We start from the raw sequence: 22,867 nt of genomic DNA, 5'->3' as shown, positions 1-22,867 counted from the left end.
CAGTACTGATCCTCCCATAGTGCAGCTCTCCCTCGGTACTGCCCCTCCGACCGTGTAGCGCTCCCTCAGTATTGGCCATCCGACAGTGCAGCGCTCCCGCGGTACTGCCCCTCCGACAGTGCAGTGCTCACTCAGTACTACCCCTTAGACAGTGCGGCCATCCATCAGTACTGCCCCTCCAACAGTGCAGCACTCACTCGGTACTGCCCCTCTGACAGTGAAGCGCTCCCTCAGTACTGCCCCTCCAACAGTGCAGCGTTCCCTCAGTACTGCCGCTCCGACAGTGCAGCGCTCCCTCAGTACTGCCGCTCCGACAGTGCAGCACTCCCTCCGTACTGGCCCTCCAACAGTGCAGCGCCCCCTCAGTACTGCCCCTTCGAAAGTGCAGTGCTCCCTCAGTACTGCCCCTCCGACAGTGCAGCGCTCCCTCAGTACTGCCCCTCATAGTGCGGCAGTCCCTCAGTACTGCCCTTCCAACAGTACAGCGATCCCTCAGTACTGCCCCTCACAGTGCGGCAGTCCCTCAGTACTGCCCCTCCGACAGTGCAGCGCTCCCTCAGTACTGCCCCTCTGACAGTGCTGCACTCACTCACTACTGCCCCTCTGACAGTGCTCCCTCAGTACTGCCCCTCCGAAAGTGCAGCGCTCCCTCATTACTGCCCCTCACAGTGCGGCAGTCCCTCAGTACTGCCCCTCCGACAGTGCAGCGCTCCCACAGTACAGCCCCTCCGACAGTGCTGCACTCACTCACTACTGCCCCTCTGACAGTGCTCCCTCAGTACTGCCCCTCCGACAGTGCAGCACTTCCTCAGTACTGGCCATCCGACAGTGCAGTGCTCCCTCAGTACTGATCCTCCCACAGTGCTGCTCTCCATCGGTACTGTCCCTCCGACCGTATAGCGCTCCCTCAGTATTGGCCATCCGACAGTGCAGCGCTCCCGCGGTACTGCCCCTCTGACACTGCAGTGCTCACTCAGTACTGCCCCTCCGACAGTGCAGTGCTCCCTCAGTACTGCCGCTCTGACAGTGCAGCGCACCCTCAGTACTGCCCCTCCAACAGTGCAGCACTCCCTCAGTGCTGCCCCTCCGACAGTGCAGCGCTCCCTCAGTACTGCCGCTCTGACAGTGCAGCACTCCCTCCGTACTGGCCCTCCAACATTGCAGCGCCCCCTCAGTTCTGCCCCTTCGAAACTGCAGTGCTCCCTCAGTACTGCCCCTCCAACAGTACAGCGATCCCTCAGTACTGCCCCTCACAGTGCAGCAGTCCCTCAGTACTGCCCCTCCGACAGAGCAGCGCTCCCTCAGTACTGTCCCACCGACAGTGCTGCACTCATTCACTACTGCCCCTCTGACAGTGCTCCCTCAGTACTGCCCCTCCAAAAGTGCAGCGCTCCCTCAGTACTGCCCCTCACAGTGTGGCAGTCCCTCAGTACTGCCCCTCCGACAGTGCAGCGCTCCCTCAGAACTGCCCCTCTGACAGTGCTGCACTCACTCACTACTGCCCCTCTGGCAGTGCTCGCTCAGTACAGCCCCTCCGACAGTGCAGAGCTCCCTCAGTACTGGCCCTCCGACAGTGCAGTGCTCCCTCAGTACTGATCCTCCCACAGTGCAGCTCTCCCTCGGTACTGCCCCTCCGACCGTGCAGCGCTCCCTCAGTATTGGCCATCCGACAGAGCAGCGCTCCCGCAGTACTGCCCCTCCGACACTGCAGTGCTCACTCAGTACTGCCCCTCCGACAATGCGGCCCTCCATCAGTACTGCCCCTCCAACAGTGCAGCACTCACTCAGTACTGACCCTCTGACAGTGCAGCGCTCCCTCAGTACTGCCCCTCCGACAGTGCAGCACTCCCTCCGTACTGGCCCTCCAACAGTGCAGCGCTCCCTCAGTACTGCCCATCCGACTGTGCTGCGCTCCTCAGTACTGCTCCTCCTACAGTGCAGCGCTCCCTCAGTACTGCCCCTCCGACAGTGGAGTGTTGTCTGGTGAAGGCATGTCTGGGGAAGGGGGGACTGGTGAAGTGGGAGCTGGAAACTTAGAAACATAGAAAATAGGAGTAGGAGTAGGCCATTCCGCCCCTCGAGCCCGAGTGCGGAGGAATGCAAGGTCGATTTATCAACATCATCCGGCCCGGAAAGAAGCAGCGTCTGACCCTGTGTGAGGTGGAGGTCTTTGGCCAGCCTCTCTTTATAATACAGGCCTGTTAAAGGCAGCTACATCCCCCATGATGACTATCGAACACTCCCTCAGTGCCTGACCTCAAATCACAAATAATCTCCATGTGATAAATCTTGTTCCTGTCAAAGTTCTCCATTGTAGATTCTTACATCCACATAGATTCATAGCATCACAGAATGATACGGAGCAGGAGGAGGCCACTCGGCCCATCGTGCCTGTGCCAGCTCTTTGAAAGATCGATCCAATTCATCCCACTGCCCTGCTCTTTCCCCAGAGCACTGCAGATTTCTCCTTTTCAAGTACTTATCCAATTCCCTTTTGAAAGTTACTATTATACATTGATTACAGTTAGAATGGACATTTCCTAAGTAAACACGTCACGCTATAGAAACATAGAAACATAGAAGATAGGAGCAGGAGTAGGCCATTCGGCCCCTCGAGCCTGCTCCACCATTCAATGAGATCATGGCTGATCATCCAAACTCAGTACCCTGTCCCTGCTTTCTCCCCATACCCCTTGATCCCGTTAGCCTCAAAAAATATATCCAACTCCTTCTTGAATATATTTAATGAATTGGCCTCTACTGCCTTCTGTGGTAGAGAATTCCACAGGTTCACTACTCTCTGGGTGAAGAAATTCCTCCACATCTCAGTCCTAAATGGCTTACCAGTTATCCTTAGACTGTGACCCCTGGTTCTGGACTCCCCAACCATCGGGAACATCCTTCCTGCATCTAGTCTGTCTAGTCCTGTTAGAATTTTATAAGTTTCAATGAGATCCCCTCTCATTCTTCTAAACTCCAGCAAATATAAGCCCAATCGACCCAATCTCTCCTCATACTTCATTCCTGCCATCCCAGGTATCCGTCTGCTAAATCTTCGCTGCACTCTGTCCATGGCAAGAACATTCTTCTTCAGATACGGCGACCAAAACTGCACACAATATTCAAGGTGTGGTCTCACCAAGGCCCTGTACAACTGCAGCAAGACATCCTTGATCCTGTACTCAAATGCTCTCACTACAAAGGCCAACATACCATTTGCCTTCTTAACCGCCTGCTGCACCTGCATGCTTACCTTCAGCGACTGGTGCACAAGGACACCCAGGTCTCGTTGCACTTCCCCTTCTCCCAATCTATTGCCATTCAGATAATAATTTTGCAACTAAAGTGGATAACCTCGCATTCAGCCACATTATATTGCATCTGCCATGCATCTGCACAATCACCCTGGTCCAAATCATACTGGTGTTTCTCTGCATCCTCCTCACAGCACACACGCCCACCCAGCTTTGTGTCATCTGCAAACTTGAAGATATTACATCCAGTTCCCTCGTCTAGATCATTTAATATATATTATGAATAGCTGGGGTCCTAGGACTGATCCCTGCGGTACCCCACTAGTCACTACCAGTCACTCAGAAAAAGACCCGTTTATTCCAACTCTTTGCTTCCTGTCTGCCAACCAGTTCTCTATCCAAGTAAGTACCTTACCACCAATCCCGTGTGCTTTAACTTTACATGCTAATCTCTTATGCGGGACCTTATCGAAAGGGGAGGGAGTCCTGGTGGAGTGGGTCTGTGGGAGGGGGTCTGGGGGAGGGTGTCTGGGGGAGGGGATCTGGGGAGGGGGGCCTGGGGATGGGGGTCTGGGGGAGGGGGTCTGTGTAGGGGGTCTGGTGGAAGGGGGTCTGGTGGAAGGGGGTCTCGGGAGGGGATTCGGGGGAGGGGGTCTGGGGAAGGGGGTCTGGTGGAAGGGGGTCTGAGGAGGGGTTTCGGGGGAGGGGGTCAGGGGAAGGGGGTCTGGGGAGGGGGTCTGGTGATGGGGTCTGGGGGAGCGTGTCTGGGGACGGGGTCTGGGGAGGGGGTCTGGGGAGGGGGTCTGGGCGCTAGGGGAGGGTTCTGGAGCAGGGGAGGGTTCTCGAGTGGACCATCTGGTGGAGGGGGTGGATTCTGTTTCCACTGTCTGGATGGTGGAGACTGTAATGAAGGTTCCCCTTGCTTCAGGCGGCCTGACCAGAGGACAGAGCAGGAATTTGGTAGAAATCAGCTCCGCCATATTTCCCAGCCTCTATCGCTCCGCTAGTGCCACAAATCAGGGAGTTGCAAGATGGAAATCTATCTATCTATCTAATCTACTAAAAAAGATGTGTGGCCCAGTTGCTTGAAGGGTTAACCTGAGATTTAATCCTGCTGTTGAGGGGAATTTAGTGTTCCTGTACAGGTGTCCTTGTACAGGAGACACAGAAAGCTAGCATGCAGGTACAACAAGCAATAAGAAAGGCAAATGGCACGTTGGCCTTTATTGCAAGGGGGTTGGAGTACAAGAGGAAGGAAGTCTTACTTCAATTGTACAGGGCCTCGGTGAGACCACACCTGGAGTACTGGGCACAGTTTTGGTCTCCTTATCGAAGGACGGATATACATGCTTTAGAGGCGGTGCAATGAATGTTCACTAGATTGATTCCTGGGATGAGAGGGCTGTCCTATGAGGAGAGATTGTGTAGAATGGGCCGATACGCTCTGGAGTTTAGAAGAATGAGAGGTGATCTCATTGAAACATACAAGATTCTGAGGGGGTGGACAGGGTAAATGCTGAGAGGTTGTTTCCCCCTGTTATCGTTCACAACCGTTCACTATTGTTACACTGTTGTTATCATTGTTTACACTGTTGTTATCACTACACAAGGTTACCTCTTGCCACGCACACTGTTACACCTGGGCTGACCTCAGCTGACTCCGCCCATGGCTCCGCCTGCTTGCCCAGGTATAAAGGTGACCGCTTGGCTAGTATTCTTCCTTGTTGGAACCGATCACCCACGAGGGTGGGCTCTGTTATTTAGCCAATAAAAACCTATAGTTACTACCTTAACTCATCGCTTTTCATGGACTGAATTGATAGGTATATCAGGGGGATTGATAGGGTGGATGCTGAGAGATTGTTTCCCCTGGCTGGAGTGTCTAGAACTAGGGGTCACAGTCTCAGGATAAGGGGTCAGCCATTTTAGACTGAGATGAGGAGGAATTTCTTCACTCAGAGGGTTGTGAATCTTTGGAATTCTCTGCCCCAGAGGGCTGTGGATGCTGAGTCTTTGAGTATATTCAAGGCTGAGATGATAGATTTTTGGACTCATGGGGAATCCAGGGATATGGGGATCGGGGGGGAAAGTGGAGTTGAGGTTGAAGATCAGCCATGATCTTATTGAATGGCAGAGCAGGCTCGAGGGGCCGAAGGGCCGACTCCTGCTCCTAATTCTTATGTTCTTATGTTTTCCCACAGAAGAAAATGTGGCCCTGAGGGGGACTGCGACCCAATCTGGCACAGCTCACTCCGGAGAGGCATCTCGAGCCATTGACGGCCATGTAGCCATGGATTGGAGTAAGGATTCGTGCTCACACACCCCAGAAATGGTTGCCCCGTGGTGGAGACTGGATTTAAAGCAGAAGTACCTGGTGTCTTCAGTTATCATCACTAACAGAGCAGACTGCTGCTCGGGACGGCTCTCAGGAGCCCAGATTCACATCGTCAACTCGCTGGAGGAGAAAGGAAATTCCACCACACTGTAACTATCCCGCAGCGAGCGCCGGGACTGTTAAAGCTGGGCATTAGTGGAATGTGTTGTATGGTTGTTCAGGAAGTTTAATCGTGACTGATGTATTGAAGAGTCCATATCCCGTTCCAGGAGCCCGTTGTGTTATTACATCGATCGATCTCTGAAACTCAAATTTTAACTGGAATCTGTATTGTAAACTCCCAGACCCTGTCTACGGCAAAATGCATTTTAAATCTACTGTAGTAACAGCTTGCATTTGTATAGCACCTGTAACATCGCAAAACCTCCCAAAGCACTTCACAGGAGCGATTATCAAACAATGTAGGTGAGCGAGTACAGGGGTGATGGGTGAACGGGACTTGGTGCGAGTTGCGACACGGGGAAGCAGAGTGTTGGATGAGCTGAAGTTTACAGAGAATGGGAGTGCGGACAGGAGAGCGGAGGAATAGTCACATCTGGAGTTAACACAGACAGCAGATGAACTGAGGCAGCTTCTTAATACGAGGTACAGCTGTAGGTGCTACTGATAGATCTGACAGTACAGTATGTCAAATAACGTTAGTTTAGAAAACAGTTACCGCAGATATGGGCTTTATGAGGGGAGGGGGAGAGGAGAAAGTGAGGAAGTGGAGGATGACAGAAAAAATCAGGGGAGAGAGAGAGAAAGGTTTAGGGGAGCGAGGGGGAGAGAGGGTAGAGGACGAGCGAGGGGGAGAGAGGGAAGAGGATGAGCAAGGGGGAGAGAGGGAAGAGGATGAGCGAGGGGGAGAGAGGGGAGAGGACGAGCGAGGGGGAGAGAGGGAAGAGGACGAGCGAGGGGGAGAGAGGGAAGAGGACGAGCGAGGGGGAGAGAGGGAAGAGGAGGAGCGAGGGGGAGAGAGGGAAGAGGGCGAGTGAGGGGGAGAGAGGGGAGAGGACGAGCGAGGAGGAGAGAGGGGAGAGGACGAGCGAGGGGGAGAGAGGGGACAGGACGAGCGAGGGGGAGAGAGGGGAGAGGACGAGCGAGGGGGAGAGAGGGTAGAGAACGAGCGAGGGGGAGAGAGGGAAGAGGACGAGCAAGGGGGAGAGAGGGAAGAGGACGAGCGAGGGGGAGAGAGGGAAGAGGACGAGCGAGGGGGAGAGAGGGAAGAGGACGAGCGAGGGGAAAGAGGGAAGATGATGAGCGAGGGGGAGAGAGGGAAGAGGACAGGCGAGGGGGAGAGAGGGAAGAGGTTGAGCGAGGGGAAGAGAGGGAAGAGGACGAGCGAGCGAGAGAGAGGGAAGAGGACGAGCGAGGGCGAGAGAGGGAAGAGGACGAGCGAGGGGGAGGGAAGAGGACGAGTGAGGGGGAGAGAGGGAAGAGGACGAGCGAGGGGGAGAGGGTGAAGTGGACGAGCGAGGGGGAGAGAGGGAAGAGGATGAGCAAGGGGGGGAGAGGGAAGAGGACGATCAAGGGGGAGAGAGGGAAGAGGACGAGCGAGGGGGAGAGAGGGAAGAGGACGAGCGAGGGGGAGAGACGGAAGAGGACGAGCGAGGGGGAGAGAGGGAAGAGGACGAGCAAGCGGGAGAGAGGGAAGAGGACGAGCTAGGGCGAGAGAGGGAAGAGGACGAGCGAGGGAGAGAGAGGGAAGAGGTTGAGCGAGGGGAAGAGAGGGAAGAGGACGAGCGAGCGGGAGAGAGGGAAGAGGACGAGCGAGGGCGAGAGAGGGAAGAGGACGAGCGAGGGGGAGGGAAGAGGACGAGTGAGGGGGAGAGAGGGAAGAGGACAAGCGAGGGGGAGAGGGGGAAGAGGACGAGCGAGGGGGAGAGAGGGAAGAGGATGAGCGAGGGGGGGAGAGGGAAGAGGACGATCAAGGGGGAGAGAGGGAAGAGGACGAGCGAGGGGGAGAGAGGGAAGAGGACGAGCGAGGGAGAGAGAGGGAAGAGGACGAGCGAGGGGGAGAGAGGGAAGAGGACGAGCAAGCGGGAGAGAGGGAAGAGGACGAGCTAGGGCGAGAGAGGGAAGAGGACGAGCGAGGGGGAGAGAGTGAAGAGGATGAGCGAGGGGGAGAGAGGGAAGAGGACGAGCGAGGGGGAGAGGGGGAAGAGGACGAGCGAGGGGGAGAAGTGGAAGAGGACGAGTTGGCGAGCATGAGAAGGGGAGAGAGGGAGGGGAGGAGATGAAGTGAGAGTTTCCATCAACATAATCTCTCAATGGAGGGAAGGAATTTTCTCAATGCTGCTGGGAGACAGGTCAGGGCGAAGAGCAGTGGAGCAGTAATATTTTTTGGGGTCGGGGTGGGCGTGTGGACAGTAGGGCTGGGTAGAAAGAGTAAAAACACTTAGTTACTCTCCTTTACCAAGGTGTCCAGCATAATCCAGCAAATGTATTGGAGCAGTGCCACCCTGGGGCAAATATTGAAACTGCCGGGAAACTTCGAATAAACAGGGTATCATCAGTTGATTGACGGGCAAGTAAGGTTGGGCGGGGGGAGGGCACTTTAATGAGTCACATCACGTTACCCTTAGAGTAACACCTACAGGCGCAATGCCAATAGAATGCTGTGGCCACCTGTTTTTGTTCATAGATTAGATCGATAGTTAGATTTCCATCTTCCAACATTTGGGGCACTAGCAGGACGATAGAGGGTGGGAAATCTGCCTTAACTGATTTATATCAAACTCCTGCTCTGTCCTCTGGTCATACCGTACCAACTCTTCTGCCAGTGGAAACAGTTTCTCCCTATTTACTCTATCTAAACCCTTCAAGGTTTTGATGCGCTATCAATTCTAATAAGAGGCTGAGCAGAGTTCAGAACGACAGGCTTTTATTAACTACTGAATTGCACTTCAGACAGATCAGGACTATGCCTCTAGTGGACGACCGAATGCCAGGAGCTGCCATGTGGCCGTCCTTATACTCGGTAGCCGGGGGCGGAGTCAGCTGAGGCATAGTCAGGCATAACAGTGAAACAAGAGTGAACGACAGCAACAACAACAACAACAACAAGTGAACACAGTGAACTACAGTGGTTTACCACATTCACCCCTCGTTTAAAATTAAGTCCGGCGGGGTGAAGTGTATCAAAAGTTCGAGTAGGCGAGTCTGTCGGGAGGCCTCGTTTGCCGTCGAGATCTTCGTGGTGACGGTTGCGATGGTACAGCTTCCAACGACGCGTCTTGAGCGGGGTCGGGCACCGGTGTATCGTCCCCTTTGGTGTCGGGTGGGCGAGCGGTCTCCGGCTGGTCCTGGGGTCGCGGCATGCCATCTACTGGGGTGGAATGGACAGGGGTGAGAATTTGGTCAACTGAGTTTTGGGCCGTGTCGAAGGGGGTCGTGGTGGAGGGCAATGGTGACGGGTCAGTGGACCCCGAGGGTGCCAGATCTCTAATGGAGACTATCCTCCCGCCCGTCCAAGTATGCCACGTAGGCGTACTGGGGACTGGCATGGAGGAGGTGAACCTTTTCTACCAGGGGAGCCGTTTTGTGGGACCTTACATGCTTCCTCAGCAGGACGGGCCCTGGGGACATCAGCCAGTGTGGTAGTGAGGTATCGGATGTGGACCTCCGGGGAAAAACGAACATTCGCTCATGGGGAGTGGTGTTGGTGGCCGTACACAGCAGTGACCGGATGGAGTGGAGCGCATCAGGTAGGACATCCTGCCAACGGGAGGTCGGAAGGCCCCTAGATTTTAAGGACCTTCCAGACCGTTGCGTTCTCTCTTTCAACCTGTCCGTTCCCCCGGGGGTTGTAGCTGGTGGTCCGGCTTGAGGCAATACCTCTCATGAGCAGGTACTGACGGAGTTCGTCGCTCATGAAGGACGAGCCCCGGTCGCTATGAATATAGCTGGGAAAACCGAACAGAGCAAAGAGGTTGTGCAGGCACTTAATGACCGTAGCGGTGGTCGTGTCCGGGCAGGGGTTGGCGAAAGGGAAACGGGAGTACTCATCAACTATGTTGAGGAAGTACACATTACGGTCAGAGGAGGGGAGGGGCCCTTTAAAGTCGACACTCAGGCGCTCAAAAGGGCGGGTGGCCTTGATCAGGTTTGCTCTGTCAGGCGTATAGAAGCGCGGCTTGCACTCTGCACAGACTGGGCAGCTCCTGCTCATGGTCCTGTCCTCCTCGATGGAGTAAGGCAGGTTGCGGCCTTTAATGAAATGGAAGAACCTGGTGACCCCCGGGTGGCAGAGGTCGTTGTGGAGGTCCCGTAGTCTATCGATCTGCGCGGTGGCGCATGTGCCTCGCGATAGAGCGTCTGAGGGTTCGTTGAGTTTCCCGGGCCGGTACAAGATGTCGTAATTGTAGGTGGAAAGTTCGATTCTCCACCTCAAAATCTTGTCATTTTTGATTTTGCCCCTCTGCTTGTTGTTGAACATGAAAGCGACTGAACGTTGGTCAGTAAGCAGGGTAAATCGTTTTCTAGCCAGGTAGTGCTGCCAGTGGCGCAGCGCCTCCACAATGGCCTGGGCCTCTTTTTCCACAGAGGAGTGTCTGAGTTCGGAGCCCTGGAGGGTTCGTGAAAAAAAGGCCACGGATCTTCCCGCCTGGTTAAGGGTAGCGGCCAGGGCAAAGTCGGATGCATCGCTCTCCACCTGGAAGGGGATGGACTCGTCTACCGAGTGCATGGTGGCCTTGGCAATGTCGTCCTTTATACGGTGAAAGGCTGAGCGGGCCTCCGCCGTCAGGGGGAAGGAAGTGGACTTGATAAGTGGACGGGCTTTGTCCGCATAATGAGGGACCCACTGGGCGTAATAGGAAAAGAAGCCCAGGCACCTTTTGAGGGCCTTGAGACAGTGGGGCAGGGGAAGTTCCATCAATGGGCGCATCCGGTCAGGGTCAGGGCCGATGACTCCGTGTTCCACCACGCAACCAAGGATAACGAGGCGGGCTGTGCGGAATATGCACTTTTCCTTGTTGTACGTGAGGTTTAGGAGTTGGGCCGTGCGAAGGAACTTATCAAGATTGGCGTCATGGTCCTGCAGGTCATGGCCGCAGATGGTCACGTTGTCCAGGTAGGGAAACGTGGCCTGTAACGCATTCTCGTCGACCATCCGGTCCATCTCCCTCTGGAAGACGGAGACACCGTTGGTGACGCCGAAAGGAACCCTGAGGAAGTGAAAAAGACGGCCATTTGCCTCGAAGGCTGTGTACTGGCGGTCCTCAGGGCGGATAGGGATTTGGTGGTATGCTGCCTTGAGGTCAATGGTCGAGAAAACGCGGTATTGTGCTATCTTATTAACCATGTCGGCTATGCGGGGGAGAGGGATGCGTCCAACTGGGTGTACTTGTTGATAGTCTGGCTGTAGTCGATGACCAGGCGCTGCTTGTTGCCAGTCTTAGCGACTACCACCTGAGCTCGCCAGGGGCTGGTACTATCCTCAATAATCCCCTCTTTCAGGAGCCACGTCACCTCAGATCTTATGAAGGATCTGTCCCCGGTGCTGTATCAACTGCTCTTTGTGGCGATAGGCTTGCAGTCGCGGGTGAGGTTGGCGAACGGAGGGGGGGGGTGATTTTGAGGGTGGAGAGACTGCAGGTGGGGCACGGCGGGCAATTTAAAAACTGCTGGTTGCAGACAGTGAGCGGGGGAAGAGGTCCACCGTATGTCAAGGTGATACTCTTAAAGTGACAATGAAAGTCCAACCCCAGCAGAATGGCAGTGCAGAGCTGTGGCAGGACGAATAGCTTTACATTTTTATAAACGCAGCCCTTCACCGAGAGGGTCACTACGCAGTAGCCGCCGACGTCTGCTGAGTGAGATTTTGAGGCCATGGAGATCCGATGGCGCATTGGCCGGACCGAGAGGGAATAATGCCGTACCGTATCAGGGTGTATGAAGCTCTCCGTGCTCCCGGAATCAAAAAGGCAAGTTGTGGCGCGGCCATTTACCTGGATGTCCATCTTGGACCTGGCTAGCTGATGGGGTCTGGATTGATCCAGCATAATGGAGGCCGCTGTGGAGTCGGGAGCGTCGCTGTAGGTGGGTGAGTCGGGGGCCCGTTGGCAAAATGGCGGCGTCAGAGAGGAAGGGCAAAATGGCGGCGCCCATGACGATCCCGATCCCCACGAGGCTGGAGGAAGGCAAGATGGCCGCTCCCACGAATCGCACGCGACGCTGCTGGAGGTAGGGGTCTTCTGACTTCTGCAGACGCCAGCGTAGTGTCCCTTCTTACCGCAGGCAGAGCAGACCGCGTTTTTCGCCGGGCAGCGCGCCCTGGGGTGTTTGGTTTGGCCACAGAAGTAAAATTTCTGGCTCGGGTGGGACATCGCTGCAGCAGTTGAGGCCGGGGCCCGTGGCGGCGCCGCGTCCCTAGATGGCGGCGGCTGCGGCGTCCATGAAGCGGCCGCGCGGTCCGGGGAGTAGGCCTCCATGTTCCGGTGGGCTACGTCCAACAAAAGGGTGAGTGAAATCGCCTTCTTCAGGTCGAGCTCGCTACTTTCCAGCAGTCGCTGCCGCGTGTGAGTGGACCTGAGGCCCGCAACGAGGGCGTCACGGATGAGCTCCTCCGTATGTTCCGTGGCTGATACTTGCTTGCATTCGCAGGCTCGGCCGAGTTCCTTCAGCGCCCGTATGTATGCTTCTGTGGGTTCCCCGGGCTGTTGTTTGCGGGACCCCAGGAGATGTCTTGCGTAAACATAGTTGACCGGGCGTGCATATTGCTCCTTCAACATGTCGAGAGCCCCCGGTAGCTCGTAGCGTCCCGGATAAGGGCAAAAGCTCGGTGGTTTATTTTAGAATTCAGCACCCTGAGCTTGTCGGCGTCGGTGGCGACGGTCGCGCCGGATGCAGCCAGAAAGGACTCGAAACAGTTCAGCCAGTGCGAGAACTTAGCAGTCGAGTCCGGTTCTTGCGGGTCGAGTTCCAGGCACTTGATCTTAAGTATCTGCAGCATCGTTATTTTTTTTTTTCAGTAGTTAATAAAATTGATGCGCAGAGATGGAACTGATGTTCTCGGGGTAATTTTTGATAAAGCAGTTCGGGAGCATTTAAAGTAGTATGGCAGGGGGCTAGAAACCTATGTAGTGAAATAGAGGAAAGTGAAAGGCAGACAGAAATAAATGATAAAAGGGTGAGGAACAAAAAACAAAGGGCCAAACTAATTCATAAAAAATGTGAGCATAAAAAAAGCCTGAGGGTTTTATACCTTAATGCGAGAAGCATCAGGAACAAGGTAGATGAATTAGCTGTGGTAATAGAGGTTAATAATTATGATCTAATTGGGATTACGGAAACATGGTTGCAGGGTGAGCAGGGCTGGGAGCTTAACATACAGGGGTATTCAGTATTTAGGAAGGATCGACAAAAAAGAAAGGGAGGAGGGGTAGCATTGCTAGTAAAAGAGGGGATAAATGCAATTGAAAGGAAGGATATTAACTCAGTTAATACAGAATCTATATGGGTGGAGCTAAGAAATAGCGAGGGGCGAAAAACATTAATAGGAGTGGTATATAGGCCTCCAAATAGTAAAATAGAGGTTAGGGAGGGCATCACGAGGGAAATTAGAGAAGCGTGCAATAAGAGCACAGCTGTCATCATAGGTGACTTTAACTTACATATAGATTGGACTAGCCTAATCAGTAAAAATAATGAGGAGGAGGAATTCCTTGAGTGTTTGAGGGATGGTTATCTGGATCAATATGTCGAGGAACCAACTCGGGAACAGGCTATATTGGACTGGGTACTGTGCAATGAGAAGGGACTAATCAGTAATCTTGTTGTACGGGGACCCTTGGGTCAGAGCGATCATAACATGATCGATTTCTCACTCGAAATGGAGAGCGAAGAAATTGACTCAGAGACTAAGGTCCTGAATTTAAACAAGGGGAATTATGATGCCATGAGACGGGAACTGAGTAGGTCTGATTGGACAACGTTCCTGGGAGGACTGGAGGTAGATAAACAATGGCAAACATTTAAAGATAGAATGACAAAATTGCAAAAATTGTTTATACCAATCTGGCATAAAAGGAAATCTAAAAAGGTGACTCAACCGTGGATAACAGGGGAAATTAGAGACAGCATAAAATCCAAAGATAGGGCGTATAAAATAGCCAAAAAAAGCGCCAGAGCGGAAGATTGGGAACAGTTTAAGATAGAGCAAAGGAGGGCAAAGGGCATAATCAAGAGGGGCAAAATAGCTTACGAAAACAAGCTGGCGGAAAATATAAAAACTAACTCCAAAAGCTTTTATAAGTATATCAAAAGGAAAAGACTGGTGAAAACCAAAGTTGGTCCATTGCAGTCAGATACGGGGGAATATATAATGGGAAATAAGGAAATGGCAGATCAACTAAATGCATACTTTGGGTCAGTCTTTACGAAGGAAGACACAAAAAACCTCCCTGGGATATCGGGAAAAATAGGGACATTGGCAAAGGAGGAACTGACGCAAATCAATATCTCTAAGGATATGGTGTTAAGCAAGCTAAAGGGATTGAAGGTGGACAAATCCCCAGGGCCTGATAACATGCATCCTAGGGTACTGAAGGAGGTGGCCCTAGAGATAGCGGATGCACTAAGGATGATTTTTCAGAATTCATTAGACTCGGGAACAGTACCGATGGATTGGAGGGTAGCTAACGTTACCCCACTATTCAAAAAGGGGGGTAGGGAAAAAGCAGGTAATTACAGACCTGTAAGCCTTACATCAGTTGTGGGCAAAATGCTGGAGTCCATCATTAAGGATGAAATAGCGGAGCACTTAACAAATGGGGACAGGATAGGACAGAGTCAACATGGATTTACAAAGGGTAAATCGTGCTTGACTAATCTATTGGAATTTTTTGAGGGAGTAACTGGTAGAATAGATGGGGGAGAGCCAGTAGATGTGGTGTACCTGGACTTCCAAAAGGCCTTCGATAAGGTCCCACATAAAAGATTAGCATGGAAAATTGAGGCTCATGGGATAAAGGGGAAAGTTTTGGCGTGGATAGGGAACTGGCTGTCAGATAGAAAACAGAGAGTTGGAATAAACGGCTCATTTTCTGAATGGCAGGCAGTAACAAGTGGGGTACCACAGGGATCTGTCCTGGGCCCCCAGCTGTTCACAATTTACATTAATGACCTGGATCAGGGAGTCGGATGCAGCATTTCCAAATTTGCAGACGACACTAAACTAGGAGGGGGGGTGGGCTCAGAGGAAGAGACCAGGAAGCTCCAGAGCGATTTGGACAGACTGGGCGATTGGGCGGATAAATGGCAGATGCACTATAATGTGGACAAGTGCGAAGTTATCCACCTTGGGTGCAGGAACGGGAGGGCAAATTATTATTTAAATGGCAATAGATTGGGAGAGGGGGAAGTACAGAGAGACCTGGGTGTTCTTGTACACCAGTCACTGAAGGCGAGCATGCAGGTGCAACAGGCGGTCAAGAAGGCAAACGGTATGCTGGCCTTCATAGCAAAAGGGTTAGAATACAGGAAGAGGGATACCTTGCTGCAGCTGTACAGGGCACTGGTGAGACCACACCTCGAGTACTGTGTACAGTTTTGGTCGCCTCATCTGAGGAAGGATGTTCTTGCCATGGAGGGGGTGCAGCGGCGATTCACCAGGCTGATACCAGGAATGGCGGGAATGACCTATGAGGAGAGACTATGTAGTTTAGGGATGTACACACTGGAGTTTAGAAGATTGAGAGGGGACCTCATAGAAGTGTATAAAATTCTGACAGGTCTAGACAGACTGGATGCAGAAGGAATGTTTCCCTTGGCGGGTGAGAACAGAACTAGAGGACATAATTTAAGGATAAGGGCTAAACCATTTAGGACAGAGATGAGGGGGAATTTCTTCACTCAGAGAGTGGTGAACCTGTGGAACTCATTGCCACAGAGGGCAGTGTACGCCAGCTCATTAAATATATTTAAGAGGGAATTAGATATATTTCTACGGGCAAAAGGGGTTAAGGGTTATGGAGAGAAGGCGGGGACGGGATACTGAATTAAAGGATCAGCCATGATCTCATCGAATGGCGGAGCAGGCACGAAGGGCCGAATGGCCTACTCCTGCTCCTATCTTCTATGTATCTATGTATCAATTCTAATAAGAGGCTGAGCAGAGTTCAGAACGACAGGCTTTTATTAACTACTGAATAGCACTTCAGACAGATCAGGACTATGCCTCTAGTGGACGACCGAATGCCAGGAGCTGCCATGTGGCCGTCCTTATACTCGGTAGCCGGGGGCGGAGTCAGCTGAGGCATAGTCAGGCATTAACAGTGAAACAAGAGTGAACGACAACAACAACAACAACAACAACAAGTGAACACAGTGAACTACAGTGGTTTACCACAGTTTGGAACACCTCTATTAAATTTCCCTTTAACCTTCTCTGCACTAGTGAGAACAATCCCAGATTCTCCACATAACTGACGTTCCTCATTCCTGGTACCATTCTAGTAAATCTCCTCCACACCTTCTCCAAGACCTGGACATCATTCCTAAAATGTGGTCCCCACTATGTTTATTGACTTTCCCCGAGCTCCCTTTATTAGGACCAGAGGGTTTGTTACCAGGAATCCTTTGCAGCCACAGGCCAGGACTAATAATCCAGAGGGCGTGAGCTCAAATACCACCGTGACACTGAGAATTTGAATTAAATTTAAATAAAAAGCTGGGATCAGTAAAAGTGACCATGAAACTGTCGGATTGTCATAAAAACGCAACTGGTTCACTAATGTCCTTTAGGGAAGGGAACCTGCCGTCCTTACCCGGTCTGGGCCTTCGTATGATTCCAGTACCACACCAACATGGTTAACTCTCCCACTCACTGCCTCCCCAGCCCCGCTCTCCACTCACCGCCTCCCCAGGCCTGCTCTCCGCCCACTGCCTCCCCAGCCCCGCTCTCCACTCACCGCCTCCCCAGCCCCGCTCTCCACTCACTGCCTCCCCAGCCCTGCTCCCCACTCACTGCCTCCCCAGCCCCGCTCTCCACTCACTGCCTCCCCAACCCCGCTCTCCACTCACTGCCTCCCCAGCCCCGCTCTCCACTCACTGCCTCCCCAGCCCCGCTCTCCACTCACTGCCTCCCCAGCCCCGCTCCCCACTCACTGCCTCCCCAGCCCCGCTCCCCACTCACTGCCTCCCCAGCCCAGCTCTCCACTCACTGCCTCCCCAGCCCCGCTCTCCACTCACTGCCTCCCCAGGCCCGCTCTCCACTCACTGCCTCCCCAGCCCCGCTCTCCACTCACTGCCTCCCCAGCCCCGCTCTCCACTCACTGCCTCCCCAGCCCCGCTCTCCACTCACTGCCTCCCCAGCCCCGCTCTCCGCTCACTGCCTCCCCAGCCCCGCTCCCCACTCACTGCCTCCCCAGCCCCGCTCTCCACTCACTGCCTCCCCAGCCCCGCTCTCCACTCACTGCCTCCCCAGCCCCGCTCCCCGCTCACTGCCTCCCCAGCCCCGCTCTCCACTCACTGCCTCCCCAGCCGCGCTCTCCACTCACTGCCTCCCCAGCCCCGCTCTCCGCTCACTGCCTCCCCAGCCCCGCTCTCCGCTCACTGCCTCCCCAGCCCCGCTCTCCACTCACTGCCTCCCCAGCCTCGCTCTCCGATCACTGCCTCCCCAGCCCCGCTCTCCAATCACCGCCTCCCCAGCCCCGCTCTCCACTGACTGCCTCCCCAGCCCCGCTCTCCACTCACTGCCTCCCCAGCCCCGCTCTCCACTCACTGCCTCCCCAGCCCCGCTCTCCACTCACTGCCTCCCCAGCCCCGCTCCCCACTCACCGCCTCCCCAGCCCCGCTCTCCACTCACTGCCTCCCCAGCCTCGCTCTCCACTCACTGCCTCCCCAGCCCTGCTCCCCACTCATTGCCTCCCCAGCCTCGCTCTCCACTCACTGCCTCCCCAGCCCTGCTCCCCACTCATTGCCTCCACAGCCCCGCTCTCCACTCACTGCCTCCCCAGCCCTGCTCCCCACTCATTGCCTCCCCAGCCCCGCTCTCCACTCACTGCCTCCCCAGCCCCGCTCTCCACTCACTGCCTCCCCAGCCCCGCTCTCCACTCACCGCCTCCCCAGCCCCGCTCTCCACTCACTGCCTCCCCAGCCCCGCTCTCCACTCACTGCCTCCCCAGCCCCGCTCTCCACTCACCGCCTCCCCAGCCCCGCTCTCCATTCACTGCCTCCCCAGACCCGCTCTCCACTCACTACCTCCCCAGCCCCGCTCCCCACTCACTGCCTCCCCAGCCCCGCTCCCCACTCACAGCCTCCCCAGCCCCGCTCTCCACTCACTGCCTCCCCAGCCCCGCTCTCCACTCACCGCTTCCCCAGCCCCGCTCTCCACTCACCGCCTCCCCAGCCCTGCTCTCCACTCACTGCCTCCCCAGCCCCGCTCTCCACTCACCGCCTCCCCAGCCCTGCTCTCCACTCACTGCCTCCCCAGCCCCGCTCTCCACTCACCGCCTCCCCAGCCCCGCTCTCCACTCACTGCCTCCCCAGCCCTGCTCTCCACTCACCACCTCCCCAGACCCGCTCTCCACTCACTGCATCCCCAGCCCCGCTCTCCACTCACAGCCTCCCCAGCCCCGCTCTCCACTGACCGCCTCCCCAGCCCCGCTCCCCACTCACCGCCTCCCCAGCCCCGCTCTCCACTCACCGCCTCCCCAGCCCCGCTCTCCAGTCACTGCCTCCCCAGCCCCGCTCTCCACTCACTGCCTCCCCAGCCCCGCTCTCCACTCACTGCCTCCCCAGCCCCGCTCTCCACTCACTGCCTCCCCAGCCCCGCTCTCCACTCACTGCCTCCCCAGCCCCGCTCTCCACTCACCGCCTCCCCAGCCCTGCTCTCCACTCACCGCCTCCCCAGCCCCGCTCTCCACTCACTGCCTCCCCTGCCCTGCTCTCCACCCACTGCCTCCCCAGCCCCGCTCTCCACTCACTGCCTCCCCAGCCCCGCTCTCCACTCACTGCCTCCCCAGCCCCGCTCTCCACTCACTGCCTCCCCAGCCCTGCTCTCCACTCACTGCCTCCCCAGCCCCGCTCTCCACTCACTGCCTCCCCAGCCCCGCTCTCCACTCACTGCCTCCCCAGCCCCGCTCTCCACTCACTGCCTCCCGAGCCCCGCTCTCCACTCACTGCCTCCCCAGCCCCGCTCTCCACTCACTGCCTCCCCAGCCCCGCTCTCCACTCACTGCCTCCCCAGCCCCGCTCTCCACTCACTGCCTCCCCAGCCCCGCTCTCCACTCACTGCCTCCCCAGCCCCGCTCTCCACTCACTGCCTCCCCAGCCCCGCTCTCCACTCACTGCCTCCCCAGCCCTGCTCTCCACTCACTGCCTCCCCAGCTCTGCTCCCCACTCACTGCCTCCCCAGCCCCGCTCCCCACTCACTGCCTCCCCAGCCCCGCTCCCCACTCACTGCCTCCAAATCAAAGGTGTTGCCATGGGTACCAGCATGGGTCCTAGCTATGCCCGCCTTTTCATGGGATATGTGGAACACTCTTTGTTCCAGTCCGACTCGGGTCCCCTCCCTCACCTCTTTTTCCGGTACATTGATGACTGTATCGTCGCTGTTTCCTGCTCTCGCCCTGAACTAGATAATTTCATTCACTTTGCTTCCAATTTCCACCCTTCCCTCACCTTCACATGGTCCATCTCCGACTCTTCCCTTCCCTTCCTCGACTTCTCCGGGGATAGGCTACTGACAAACATTCACTATAAGCCCACTGACTCCCACAGCTACCTGGACTACACTTCCTCCCACCCCGCTTCCTTTAAGGACTCTATTCCATTCTCCCAGTTTCTCCGTCTCTGCCGCATCTGCTCTGACGATGCCACCTTCCATACCAGTGCTTCTGACATGTCTTCCTTTTACCTCTACTGAGGATTCCCCTCTACAGTGGTTGACACGGCCCTTCACCGTGACCGTTCTGTCTCCCGCACTTCTGCCTTCACCCCTGCCCCTCCCTCCCAGAACCACGATAGAGTTCCCCTTGTCCTCACCTTTCACCCCACCAGCCTCCACATTCAACGGATCATCCTCCACCATTTCCGCCACCTCCAGCATGATCCCACCGCCAAATGCATCTTCTGCTCACCTCCCCTTTCAGAATTCTGCAGGGACCGCTCCATCTGTGACACCCTAGTCCACTCCTCTATCACCCCCCAACACCCCTTCACCCGGCACCTTCCCGTGCAAGCGCAGGAGATGCAACACATGCCCTTATACCTCCGCCCTTCCCACTGTCCAGGGCCCCAAACACCCCTTCCAGGTGAAGCAGCGATTTAGTTGTACTTCTTGCCATTTAGTGAACTGTATTCGCTGCTCACAATGTGGTCTCCTCTGCATTGGGGAGACCAAACGCAGATTGGGTGACCGCATTGGGGAACACCTCCGTTCAGTCCGTAAGGGTGACCCCGAGCTTCCGGTCGCCTGTCACTTTAATTCACTGCCCCACTCCCACTCAGACCTCACCGTCCTCGGCCTCTTGCATTGTTCCACGGAAGCTCAGCGTAAGCTCGAGGAACAGCACCTCATCTTCCGATTAGGCACTTTACAACCTTCCGGACTCAACATCGAGTTCAACAATTTCAGATCATAACCCCAGCCCCGATCATATATATATTTATTATCCACACTTTTTGTTTGTGCCTCCTGTTCTTCTCTCCCACATGGCCGCTGTCTTTCATTCTACCAGCGCAATTTATACTTCATCTCGAGCCATCCTTTGTTTCTTAACCTGCCCCATTACCATCTCCTCTTGCCTTGAATATCTCTGAATGTCTCTTAACCTCTCCGGCCTTCTATCCTATCACAGACCTTCCCTTTTGTTCTTTCATCCCCTCCCCCATTTCCCAGCCCCTCCCCTTGCTTAAAAATCTGTTCCATTTCCTGCTTTTTTCCAGTTCTGACGAAAGGTCATCGACCTGAAACATTAACTCTGTTTCTCTCTTCACAGATGCTGCCTGACCTGCTGAGTATCTCCAGCATTGTCTGTTTTTATTTCAGATTTCCAGCATCTGCAGTATTTTCTTTTTGTCTGGTTGACTCTTAACTGCCCTCTGAAGTAGCCCAGCGAGCCCTCAGTTTGGATCAAACTGCACAGCAATGGTTCAAGAAGAAGGCCCACCGCCACCTTCTCAGGACAAGGGACGGCCAATAAACACCGGCCTTGCCAGTGACGCCCACAGCCAGAGAATGGATTTTCTTAAAAATCTGGAACGCCAGGTGCATTTGACTGCTGATAGTGCTTAACGTCATCTCTTTCAGATGTGGAACGATCGGCTCAAGTTTACATATAAAAACATTCTCTTTTTCCTGCAATGGAATGGAGGGTCAATATGTGTTTATCGTCATCCCACGAAATAGAAAAATTCTGACCCTTTGTGAGGTTGAGGTCTATGGGTCGAAGGTCCCAGTGAGCGGACATTGTTAAAGTGAATCATTTCTGGTACGTCCCATTTTTATTGTTCATCGTATTACATTTATCCTTTGTGTCCAATTCAACAACTTGCCTTGATATAGTGCCTTTAATGAAGATAATCATCCCATGGCTCATTGCAGAATCAAACCAATGTTCACTTAGCCAAAGTAGATCATATTAGGAGGGGGACTGAAAGCTTGGTCAAAGAGGTAAAGTATCAGATTGCCTCAGTCTTCAGCACCTCAGTCAGAAGGTCGTGGATTCAAGTCCCACTCCAGAGTCGAGAGCCCATAATACAAGCTAACACATCAGTACAGTACTGAGGGAGCACCGCACTGTCAGATGGTCAGTACAGAGGGAGTGCCGCACTGTCGGCGAGTCAGTACAGAGGGAGCGCCGCACTGTGGGAAGGGGCAGCACTGAGGGAATGCTGCATTGTCGGAAGGGGGAATACAGAGGGAGTGCCGCACTGTCGGCGAGTCAGTACTGAGGGAGTGCTGCACTGTCGGAGGTTCAGTACAGAGGGAGCGCCGCACTGTGGGAAGGGGCAGCACTGAGGGAATGCTGCATTGTCGGAAGGGGGAATACAGAGGGAGTGCCGCACTGTCGGCGAGTCAGTACTGAGGGAGTGCTGCACTGTTGGAGGGTCAGTACAGAGGGAGCGCCACACTGTCGGCGAGTCAGCACTGAGGGAGCGCTGCACTTCCGGAAGGGGCAATACTGAGGGAGTGCTGCATTGTCGGAGGGTCAGTACTGAGGGACTGCTGCATTGTCGGAGGTGCTATCTCTTTGATGAGACCGTAGCCGAAGGTTCCATTTATGGTTCAGGTAAAGGACACTATTGGAAGGATAGGGAACATTCTGCTCTCCACTACCGCAAAACAAATACAGACCAACTGGTTTTACATCCCGTTGTTAACTTTAGGATCTTGCTGTGCACCAATGACTGCCAGGTTTAATTGCACCAGTGTAAATACTTCAAAAGTGAGCCAGTGGTTGCGATGTTGGGCTATGATGGTGAAATCCTGCATCACGGCACGTCTGTTCTTTCTGCTGGAATTGAGGAAGCCAATTCTAACGCTCTTTATTTGTTCATTTCAGATCTCGGGGTGCGATTTCTCACAGGCAGCTGATTGGCTTGTGTTGGAAAGACCATTAACAGCAGCTGCATTTACTGATACATTGCAATAATTTAGTGTAACACTGACTGTAATTCTAAACTAATCCAAAATAAACTTCTTGAATGTGCTGTACCAGACCAATCGTGTCCTAATCAGTTTATCATTAAGTCTATAAAGGTTCAAATATCCACAAAGGAACACTTTCCCCTGGTATAATCCCATCGAGTCCCAAGTACCCCTATTGTCAGCTTTGGCTCAGTGAGTAGCTCTCTCACCCCTGAGTCAGAGTGTTGTGGGTTCAAGCCCCACTCCAGAGACTGAAGCCTATAATCCAGACTAACACTTCAGGGCAGTACTGAGGGGGTGCTGCACTGTGGGAGGGGCCATCTCTCTAATGGTGCCCTCTCAGGTGGGCATACAAGATCCCAGGGCACTGTTTCAACCAAAAGCAGGGGAGTTCACCCAGGTGCGCTGGCCCCACATTTACCACCTCGACCTACATTGTGAAAGCAGATTCTCTCATTGCTGTGTGTGGCAGCTTGCTGTGCACAAATTGGCAGCTGTGTTACCTACACTTCAACAGTGACAACACTTGTAAAATAAAAGTACTTCTCTTGGCTGTAAATCACTTGGGACATTGTGAAAGGTGCTACAGAAATGTAAGTCTGCCCCTTTCCTGCAAGGACCCTTATTGTTTGCCAGTCA

Source organism: Somniosus microcephalus, chromosome 22, assembly GCF_052327205.1.
Source record: "Somniosus microcephalus isolate GS21.2 chromosome 22, FLI_Smic_1.0, whole genome shotgun sequence".
Lineage (NCBI taxonomy): Eukaryota > Metazoa > Chordata > Chondrichthyes > Squaliformes > Somniosidae > Somniosus > Somniosus microcephalus.
This window is presented reverse-complemented; position numbering follows the sequence as displayed.